Source organism: Otolemur garnettii, unplaced genomic scaffold (assembly GCF_000181295.1).
Source record: "Otolemur garnettii isolate 467f Iridium unplaced genomic scaffold, OtoGar3 scaffold00029, whole genome shotgun sequence".
Classification (NCBI taxonomy): domain Eukaryota; kingdom Metazoa; phylum Chordata; class Mammalia; order Primates; family Galagidae; genus Otolemur; species Otolemur garnettii.
In genome coordinates, this window is record NW_003852424.1 from 2411346 (window position 1) to 2423460 (window position 12115).

At 32.9% G+C, this 12115-nt stretch overlaps 1 protein-coding gene across 5 annotated transcripts in view; it reads right to left on the bottom strand.

The window, feature by feature from the left end:
- The window catches only part of MEF2A (myocyte enhancer factor 2A), a 129351-nt gene that overhangs the window by 78632 nt on the left and 38604 nt on the right, over positions 1-12115 (bottom strand). Inside the window, exon 1 of one of the 5 annotated variants that reach the window (XM_023512492.1) lies at positions 11248-11307. The exons of the other annotated variants lie outside the window; for them this stretch is intronic. The gene's annotated coding sequence lies outside the window, so the exon portion shown is untranslated. Of the gene's footprint in view, positions 1-11247; positions 11308-12115 lie in introns of those variants that run through there. 5 annotated transcript variants of the gene reach the window in all.

Consider the following 12115-nt stretch of genomic DNA (forward strand, 5'->3'; position numbering starts at 1 on the left):
CTCTAATTAAAGCACAAGGTCTGTATCTGTATTCAGGCAACATTAACATAGGAAAGAATTACTTAAAAGTAAATTTTTTCAGAATTGAAATTATTTTTTAGTTTTTATTTTTTTAATCGGGAACTAGATTTCTTAAAAGATTCCTAGCATGGCCTCTACTCTCTTAATTTAAAAGAAACAGAATCTAGCACTCAGATTCAGATCAATTCAGTACTAATACTGAACACAGATGTTCAGTTTTGTTTAAACTATATTGAAGTGTTTTAAAGAACTTGTTGCATAAGTAAATAAATATTTTAAGAGCATGGACTTTAAACAAAGGTAAACTTTACTTTTTAAACTTGGCAGTATTAACAGCAATCATTGAAAAGAGAGTAAAGTCTACCCCAAAGGAAAAAGAATTTACTATTGTTGTAAATGAGTAGCCCCAAATCATCCCAACGACATAAGATTTTTAAACAATTTGGCCAACACTTAAAAACTAAACATTTCAAAAAGAAATCTATAATAACTTTCAGCTTCCCCTGAAAAATCCATTCTAGTTTCAAGAATTTATGCGAAGGAAATGATAAGACAACAACAAAGAATATTATGTATATGAATGTTCATCCCAACACAATCCAAATATTGAATATGCAGAGGGGAAATATAGGGGTAGCTTGTCCATATAATAAAATCTTGTAGCCATTAAAACACTGCATAATAAATGTTCATAATATATTTTTGCAGATAGAAAAAATACAATTCTAACTTTGTTTTTAAAAATTCTATAGATGTGTGTACACGGATACAAGACTAGCAGCATATACTGTTATTGAAAATAACTTGATAGACGGTTTTTAAAATTATTTTCATTTTTTCTAGTATATACATCATTGTTGTGATTTAAAAATGTTCTCACAAATAATAAAAATTGAAAGCTGCTTTTAAAATAAAGGAGAAAAAATCCTGAACACCAGAAAACATTTAAGAGTGAACTTTAAACATTATTGAAATGTTCCTTCTACTTCAGCATCTTGTGCAATTTCTAGTTACTCTTTCTTCACAACTTGCTTAAAATTTCAAAGATTATCTGACTGAGAAGTTTCACTGCAAACTGAGTGAAAAAACCTGGATTCTAGCCCCAATCATGTCACTAAAGTAGTTGCATAATCTTTGGTATCTGACAAATTCTAAGTAAAAGTAACATTTTACAAAAGAAAAATTGAAATTATATGTATCATATGTATCACACAAGGCTAGAATAAAATAATACACACTAGCAAATATTTGGGAGAAACACAGTATCACTACTAACAAGTATATTTTCAAGCATAATATATGGTATATTTATGATCCAAAAATAAAATAAGTATTTATTGTGTACCTGCTATTTTACATACTTACTTCCTTTCAACCATATATGAAAATAAGGAGAAAAAATCAAATGGAAAACATCATCTTATCATTCATTTCCAGTAACTGAATGTCAAGTTGATCTCTACGGTTATACCTCACTCAAAGGCTAACTAAGCAGAAAGAGATAAAATTAGTAACATTATTTTTAAATGTTTCCTTTAAGCACAGTAGATACTCTGAATTTTTCCTTTTACTGTAAATAATCTATCAAATAAAAAGGAGAAGAAGCAAGGAATAGCGCTGAATCCGATATGTAGAGAACAAGATACAGGTGGTTCTAGGCGTGCCCACTGCTAATGCGGTGCATTGCTGCTAAGCCATTTCTAGTTAATATACAAATAAAAATGATATAAATACATGTTCATACCCATACCTCTAATTCCCACAAAATTCTACTCTGCCTTCCTAATTCTGTATTTGAGTTTCCCTTCTTCCACAGTAAGAACCCTTTCTTGCAACAAGAGCAATGCATTTATTTATTTCCTTAACCTTAACAGTAGCACTACTGACATTTTAAACCAGATAATAATTCTTGGTTTGGGGTCAGGAGTGGTAGAGGTGATGTGATGATGGGTGGTCCTGCGTATTAGTAGCATAACCTGACCTCTATCCACCAGATGCAATGCCATCTCCCTCTAGTAATGACAACCAAAAACATCTCCAGATGGTGGAGAAGCACTAACTACAATACACATAAAATAGTTTCAGAATCACTTCATTTATACCATTACAAAAGCAAAAATCTCTAAAAAGCTCCCTATTTGCTTGCAGGATTTTTCGTCCAAAAAGGGCTCAAAAGTTATCTGGATCAGTTTCTTTCTTCCCCTGCTTCCACTCTTCAGAGTCATTGTTGTTATCCAATTACAATACAGTTGAATTCATTCTGTTTGCACTATTTTAAATTTTTTTCTTCTCACTCTTTTCCCTATTATTATAATTTTTTTTTTTTTTTTGAGACCAAGTCTTACTTTGTCATCCTCGGTAGAGTGCCATAGCGTCATACCTCACAGCAACCTCTAACTCTTGGGCTCAAGCGATTCTCTTGCCTCAGCCTCCCAAGTAGCTTGGACGACAGGTGCCCACCACAATGCCCAGCTATTTTTAGAGACTGGTCTCAAACCTGTGAGCTCAGGCAATCTACTTGCTTCAGCCTCCCAAAGCAAGGATTACAGGCGAGAGCCACCACGCCCAGCCCTCCTTATTTTTTTTTAATATGTAGAACATTCACATGCTTCTCCAAGTCAAAACTATACTGAAACATACAGCCAGAGATGTCCACCTTGCCTCACCCTCCCCTCCTGTAGGTAGCCATGCTTATTGATTTATCCTTGCTGTGTTTCTTTTCTGCAAAAGGAAGATATATATGTGTTTTATTTATTCTCCCTCTTACACAAAAGTAAATATATTTACTTTTCTGCAACTTCACCCTTTTCACTTATTATTACAGAAAATCTGTCCTCATTTATTTCACTAAATTTCACGTTTGTAAAGTCGACTATTTATTAACATAATATTATGAAAGCAGTCTTAAAACCTAAAGCTTGATAAGGTTGTCTTTTATAAACTCAACATAATAGAAGTCATAAATATTAATTTTTCAAAGAGAAAGGAATTTAAGAGAAATTTAGATTCTATTCTAAACTTCACATTTTTTAAACCAAAGAAACTCAAGTTCAGAAGTAACAGTCTCAAAGCCACAAAGTTCAGTTCAATGTACACAGAAGTAGAAAATGTTAAGTATTAGACACTATGCAAAATACTAAAGAAACCAAGATGAACTTTCAAAAATTCTGCCTTCAAGAGAGCCATGTGAATAAATGTCAACATAGTGCTACATTCAATGGCAGACACAAACATAATTTACAAATGTAACAAAGGAGAGAGCAAGTTGTTTTTTTTTTTTAATAATTTCAGGTTTGATAAGTTTATTGAGATAAAGACCATGGTATGAAAGAACAGGACATGAAATTTCCATAAAACCATAAGGAGCTGGAAAGGCTAATCACAGGACATTTGTAGGAAAGTGAGGTAAGCAGGGATAAGATTCCAATAAGCATGGAGTTTATTTCAAACATGATGGGAAGCCATCATTAGTTTCATTTTGGCTTTGCCAGTGTGTGACCCTGGAAATGTCATCTGACTTGTCCATGTCCAATTGTAAGATAATAATACAGCATATGTCATATGAGTATACTGAAGAATAAAATAAGTACACCAATGTGTATAAAACTAAGTGTCAAGCACATCTAAAGTGGTCTATAAATGTTAGACATTTATAACATTCCATGATTCTAATATTTATAAAGCACTTCTAAAAATGAAATATATAGCATCATTTTAAGATTATAATCTCTGCTGAACAGACATTAATATGTTTTGCAACTCAAAGGACAGACAGTACAATAAGTAGAATAGATTTATTGAGAAAGGGCTCTTTAATGTCTTAGGGGCTTCTGACTAAAGAGAAATACTCATGCTTTTTAAAGTGTTAGTTACATTAAATGTACATTTGCAATTTAAAAACAAACCTAGGTACTTAGACAATAATTCATATTCCTTTGGTTCTGATTATGAATATAAAATGAAAAAGAAAATAAGTTAGAATCACATAGAAGTAATCCAAAGCAGAAAAACTTAGAACTAATTACTGCTCCTCCATCCCATCCCCCAGTATAAATGCAAGTCTAGGTCAAGCACACATTACTTAGTGACTACCCTAGTAGTCAACAGTACTAAATAAAGAAATTTACAATGAAACAGTAGAACATGAAAATGACAAAGTTGGAAGAGGTACCCAAGTTAACCAATCCTGAAACTACCCTATGTATACTTCTCACTATTTGAGATAATAAAATCTTTCCTGTTTTAATTAGCCTATCTGCCATTTGCAACAGAAAGCATCCTGATACATACATGCAGATAATTTAAGAGTTGATTATCTGTTCCCAAAAGAACAAGTTAATGACTTGATCATTCAAAAATGTTTTAGGAGGTCATTTTCATATCAAATCATAAATAATCTTTCTTTGATCTACTATTTTATTTTATAATTTTTATTCTAGCCATTAAAAAGATGTATTAATAGTATCCCTAAAGTGCTGATAAGACTAAAATCACCTAAGTCAAAACGCCAGATGATACAGAAGGCTCAAAACAGAAAACAAAGTTGCCTTATAAATATAAACCATACAGTAAAACACAGATATATACAGTGTTAAGAAGGAAACTTCTCGAGCAGTTCTAAAGAATGTTGACAATTTCTGAGGATATCTCAGTATAGCAGTTTTTATAAGAAAAGATGATGTGTGAATTAAGTACTCAAAAACTGCTAAACAGCAGGCAGTGTAGAGTGATAGAAGCTGGCATTCAAAGAAAAGCAATCAATTCTTATAATATACATAGATCGTAATCACATGTAAAAAAAGACAAATTAATAAATGACTAACAAAGGTAAGACAGGACACAATGGGACAGTAACCTTGTTGATTTATCTTCCTAAAATCAAAAGTACCTGAACAAGACTGCTTAAAAATTCTTCCACATATAGCCAACCAATCAAAATCAAGTATCTATTTGGGTAAGCTTCTGCTGGCATAGAGAAACAGGCTTTTTCTTACTGTATTAAGAAGCTCCATGCCACACTCAATGACATACTCATCAACCAAAAGAAAAACAAACATAACATTACTTTACAGGTATCTGGTAACCAACTGCTGTTCCCCATCATCAAGTGATAGCATAAAAGTGAAGGCAGATGACAGGTAATTTGTTTTTTTTAATGTGCCTCAGACTAAGTATCTCTGAAAGGGGCTTACTGAAAAGGAGTATTTATTCCCTCTGAGCTGTTTTTGTTCCTGCTTACAATTAAATCTAGGAAAAAATTCAAATTCTAAATTAAGACTATTATAAAGCTATTATTTTATGGAAAATGACTAAAGCATTCCATTTTAGCCTAAATTGTACATGTTGTACAGCAACACATTTTAATTATAATTGATATGTTGCACAAACACAATGACAACTATCAATATTTAAAGAAATGATTCAACAATAAAAACAAACTATATTTTCAATATAAAGCTCATACTTGGAAGGTCATTAACTGAAAATGTAGTTTGGCTATATATAACTTTCATAAAGGCAGAACATGCCCTAAAAATATTCAAACTTAATTTTAATAAAGTTCTGACTTAATTTAGATTATAAATTTTAGTTAAAATTCAAAAATGTTAATATCTACAAGAAACAAGATCAATTAAAGTATAAAAATGCAGACAGCATTGAGAAAAATAATTCCCTACTAACGAGAAAGGGAGATGTTTTTCTAGTTGGTAATAATTCTAAGGTATCTCATGAAAGATATTCTGCCAATTCAAATGCTATAAATCCACTAAAAGAAAAGTGAATCATTATGACTAGAGGCCAATATGAATAATGGTGGAGGCAATCTACATATGGACATGGGGCCAAGGCAGGGTTAAGTGAGGTCTGAAATCCAACTGCTATTCTACTCTTTAATCCCTGAACCCTAGCAGAAGGCAACATTTACCTACAATTAGAAGAAAATTCTTTTTCTAATTTTTGCTAAAACTAGCTATGGCCTGCCTATGACACTGCCAAACTAGCTACTTGTTAGAAAAGTTAGAACAACAGAAATTATGAAATGTGGTGCCTTTGCCTAAAATCAAACTGCCAAAATACAGCTTCATATAATGTGTTTATTTCTTTTTTCTTTTTTTAAGAGACAGAGTCTCACTTTATTGCCCTTGGTAGAATGCCATGGCGTCACAGCTCACAGCAACCTCCAACTCCTGGGCTTAGGCGATTCTCTTGCCTCAGCCTCCCAAGTAGCTGGGACCACAGGTGCCCGCCACAATGCCCCACTACTTTTTTGTTGCAGTTTGGCCCAGGCCGGGTTTGAACCAGCCATCCTCAGTATATGGAGCCGGCGCCCTATTCACTGAGCCACAGGCACTGCCCTAATGTGTTTATTTCTTATGTGTTAGGTAAAAGAGTCAATATACCAAAATAAAAATAGGTTGGGGAAATGAGAGAAATCATCTAAAAATCTAAGAAGTGGTTTAAAGTATGGTATCTTTCTATTTTAACTTAGATTTCTGATTAAGAACAGGTTGTATGATGTATTTTTGTATGCTTCAACTGTGTGGTTTTTGGTTAGAGACATTTACAGCTGAATGGTGAAAAATCAGAGAAACTTAGGGGTAAATGTTACTGTTAATTCCTGTTAGAGAAATAATATGTCATGATATATACAACACATAATAGACACAGTACAAAAAAATTAGGTGTTGATCACACATATTGGCCAATAAAACATCTTTAATTCACCAGAGAAATTAACTAAATTTGACTAAAGCTGGAAGTAATTTTTTATCATGTCAACAATCACCTCTTTCATTTAACCACATAGGGAGGGAATTCAAAGTTTTTTAATTGGGCTTACTTAAACAACATATTATTTTAAAAATACAGGTACATAAATTATTAGATAATCACAGTAAATCGACTAAACTTCTGACTAAAAAGACTTCAGAATTCTTATCAGGATGACTAGTCTATACAATTTTTATTTCTAGAGATACCAAGGAATTGTCATGTGATTTTCAGTGTCACATGTACACAAAGTACACCAAAAATACAGTTCATTTCTACAAAGTGAAATACAGTTCAAAACTCCTACACAAAATTAGGAGAAATGAGTATATCACTATAGGGCACCTGATCTCCTTAGAGATAAGCACAATATTATTAAAATCATTAGAAAGGAGACGTTGAAAACTGCTATTAGGACTAAGCATATCCACACATGGTCTTTCATTCCCAAATTACACTTACATAAAGAACAATGTCCTGTCTTCAAATGGGACACACAAAAGAAATAAAAGACACCGAGCAATTGTGGTGGTATATGTACACCATGGAATACTATACAGTCACAAAGAAAGATGGAGACCTTGCCTCCTTCATGTTTACATGGATGGAGCTGGAAAATGTCCTCCTTAGCAAAGTATCTCAAGAATGGAAGAAAAAGTATCCAATGTACTCAACACTATTATGAAACTAATTGTTAGCTATCTCAGGAAAGCTACAATCCAAATGGAGCCCTAGACTACAGGAAAAGAGGAGGGGGGAGGGGGGAGGAGGATGGGTGAAGAGAATGATATTGTGGGGATCACGCCTATAATTTATCCTATTAGGGTACATGTGAATTTGTCTAAAGGTTGAATATAAATGCCTTAACACAGCAATTATGAGATAGACATGATGGCTATGTTAGCCAGTTGGATGAGAGTTTTCCAAACTGCATATGGAAGTAACACACTGTATCCTATGATAGAATTAATGTACACAATTATGATCTAATAAAAAATAAATTAAAAAAAAAAGACACTGAGCGAGGCATGGTCTGGAATGGAAAGATTCTAGTCCTCTACCACCAACAACTCACTCTAAAAATAACACGCCTTCATTTGTGAAAAACACAGATACTTATGCCTACCTCAAATACATTTCTGGATATCATAATGATTTCTTCAAAACAATGTTTTGCAAATAATTAAATCCTGCACAAATATTAATTATCATTAGTAGAAACAACCTCAGTTCTCTACATTTTATGATTCAAATATTAAATATAAAACATTTTAACTTATCAACTGAATCAAACCTGTATATAAACGTTGCTCTAGGTCTAACCTTATCATACATATTCAGACACACAAAATTTTGTGTATACAATTAGAATCATAAGACTTCTAAATCAAGGTAGAAAAGAGTATAGGAATATAGGAGAGCAGGGGATAGAATTTGGAATCAATATATTTGGTATTTAATGTATGATGCATATAAACACAGATTTAAGTGTATGTTATATTTCAATAATTTTATATGAAATATAACAGAAACATAAATATATATAAAAAATTTTTCACAAAAAAAATTTCACAATTCAAGAATTTATTACAAACTTGAGTCATCCAGGATCCCTCACAATCATTAATATCCTCTCCCTCCCACCCAAGAGCCAACTATTTCCTGACTGTGATAGCAATTCTCTAGATCCCTGAACACTATAGTTTATTTTGCCTGTTCTATTTTGTGCACTTTATCTTTATTTTACATAAATGGAATTACACATTATAAATTCTTTTGTTTCTGGCTTCTTCTAAGTATGTTATTTGTAATATTCATCATTGTTGTATGTTCCTCCATTTCTCTACAGCTATAAAGTATTCCACTGCATGCATGTACCATGACTTTACTTATGCAGTCAACTGCTGATGGAACACTCTACTGAGTTTGAGTCTATTACAAAATGGTGCTATTACCAATTTTACTTAATATATCTCTTAGTAGACAAACATTACTCAGGGATATACGAAAAAAATTACTGGGTCTTGTGGTATGTAAATGTTAAACCATTTTCTAAAGTGGTTGTAATAATCCATATTTCACCAGTGTTTACTGAGTTCTCACAACTTACTGTCCTCTTCAAAACTTATATTGTCAATCCCTTTTTAAAATTTTAGCCACTCTGGTGTGCTTATTTATGACAGAGCCTCTTTACAATTTCAGTTTGTATTTTCTAGATTACTAATAAAGTTAGTACTTTTTACTATTTTCTTAAATATTTAATTTCTTTTATTAAGTAACTTTTCATGTCTCTTATATTTTCTATTGGACTGTCTCTGTCACATTAATTTGCAGAGAAATGCTTCAAATATGTGTCTTGTTCATTAAAAGTACAGCAAATTATCTTCTCCACAAAGGCCTGCCTCTCTACTCTTAATGGTGACTCTACAAGAAGAACATTTCTTAATTTTAAAGAAGTCAAAATTATCATTTTTTTAATATTAGGTCTGATTTCTTTTTAAGAAATTTTTGCCTGTCCAAACATCATGAACATGTTGCCTTATGTTGGCTCCTGAAAGTCTTATAGTTTTGCCTTTCATGCTAAAATGTACAAATCAATCTTAAATTTTGCACACGGTATGAAATGTAAGTCATTTCATTCCATATGGATTATTAATTTGTTCAAGTATCATTTACTGAAAAATTCTTTCCCCACCACTCTAAAGTGGGAGTTTTGACAAAGATCAAATATGTACATGCAGACTATTCTCCAGGCTTTTTATTCCTTTTGTTTATTCTTGTGGCATTATTTAATGAAATTAATTACTGTAGATACATGTAAATTTTAAATAGAGAAAGTTTTTCCACTTTGATCTTCTCTTTCAAGGTTAAACTATTCTTGAGCCAAGAAATTTCCTTTCAAACACAACAAAAAAACAAACAAAATAATCAGAATACTGATTGGATTATTCTGTATCCTCAGAAGGGCAAGAGGTACAATTCTCAAAGATATAATTTTAATGGGCAACTAAATTAATCCCACAGTAAAGGCTGCCCTGAACCAACAATGACAATCTAAAACAAAAAAGTAGCAAGGGTTCAGCTGATAACTAAGTAACAATATGTACAAAACAAAAGCCACAACAGGGATTGTTAAACCACCATGTCCAGCATCCAAACAAAAATTGTTGGGAATAAAAAACAGCAGGAAAAAACAACACAGAATAAGGAGAAAACTTAATCAGCATAAAAAGATGCAGAGATGATAAAGTTAATGGAATTAACAGACAAGGGCATTAAAATTATTATAAATAAACTAAGTATATTAGAGAAGATAAAGAATAAGGACATGAGAAAAATAAAAGAAATAAAACTTCCAGAGATGAAAAATTATCAGAAATTAAAAGTATCAGGATAAGATTAAGAACAGGCATTGAAGATGATTTGGAGACATGGTACTATTAGCCACCCAAATAAAGCAAAGAGAGAAAAAAGAACTGAAGAAAAAAAAAAAAGAAGAAGAAGAAAAGGAAGAATCCCAGTGCTGAGAAAGACAATGTCAAATGTACAAGTAGGTCTACAGGGAAGTAAAAACACTTGGGGTTAGTGGGATATTTAAAGGAATAGTGGCCAAAGAGCTTCTAAAACATTTGATTTTAAGAAAGAACTCAAAAATAGGGAGGAGGATTATCTCAAAAGAAAATTAGATAAGGCGCATCATAATCAAATGACTAAAGCCTAGTAACAGAAAAAAAATCTTAAGAACAGCCAAAGAAAATAGAAAACTTACATATAGGGAACTAAAGTAAGATAGCAGACTTTCTGTCAGAAACTATGCAAGCTACTTCAGGAAGTATTTCACAACATATAATAAAGAGGGACACTTCATGATAAAGGATCCAACTTATCAAGAAGACATAAAAATCCTCATTATACATGCACTTCAAAACACATGAACCAAGCAGTGAAAGGAAAAACAAATCCACAGTTAAAGTCGAATATTTCAATACTCCTCTCTCAGCAATTACTATAACAAATAGAAAATCAAAAGGGATACAGAAATCTTTTTTCTTTTCTTTCTTTTTTTTTTTTGAGACAGAATCTTACTTTGTGGCCCTCAGTAGAGTGCTATAGCATCACAGCTGACAGCAACCTCCAGCTCTTGGGCTTAGGCTATTCTCTTGCCTTAGTCTCTGGAGTAGCTGGGACTACAGTCGCCCACCTGGCTATTTTTTGTTGCACTTTGGCTGGGGCCAGGTTTGAACCCAACACCCTTGGTATGTGGGGCTGGCGCCCTACTCATTGAGCCACAGGCGGCACCTGAGATATAGAAATCTTAAACACTATCAACCAATTTGACCTAATTAAAATTTTTGAAAAATGCCACTCAACACATTCTTAGCAGAGGCACATATTCATTAACAGACTATACTCAGTGACTTACAATAAATCCCAATTAAGTTGAAAAGGACTTACATCACACCAAGTATGTTTTTGGACCACCACAGAATTAAATTAGAAACCTGTAAGAGAAAGATACCTGGAAAAATAACCAAGTATTTGAAAATTAAGTGGATCAAAGAAAAAGTAACAATGGAAACTTAAAAGTCTTTAAAGTCCATATAAACAAACATAACATAAACTTTGTAGGAGGCAAACTGAAGAAAATTAAAAGATTAAATACTTCTGCAGAAAAAGAAAGGTCCCAAATATCAGAAACAAAAGAAGGAATAACATTACAGATACTACAAACTTAAAAAAAATAGAGATTATGGGCAGCACCTATGGCTCAAAGGAGTAGGGCACTGGGCCCCTTATACTGGAGGTGGCAGGTTCAAACCTGGCCCCAGTCAAAAATTGCAAAAAAAAATAAAATAAAATAAAAATTAAAAAAATAGAGATTATAATATACAACTGTATGCCAATAAATCTTACAAATTATGAGAAATGGACAAATTCCATGAACGATAAACTAAAGTTTATTCAAGAATTTATAAAATCGTCTCACAAAAAACGGTTGAGGTCCAGAGGGCTTCATTGGTGAATTCTACCAAACACCTTAAAAGAGAAACAATGCCAATTCTATGCAAAATTTTCCACAACATGAAATGCTTCCAACTCACTCTATAAGACCAGCATTATCTGCTCAGCACCTGTGGCTCAAATGGCTAAGGCGCCAGCCACATACACCTAAGGTGGCAGGTTCGAATCCAGCCTGGACCCACCAACAACAATGATGGCTACAACCGAAAAAAAATAGCCAGGTGTTGTGGTGGGCGCCTGTGGTCCCAGCAACTTGGGAGGCGGAGGCAGGAGATTCGCTTGAGCCCAGGAGTTGGAGGTT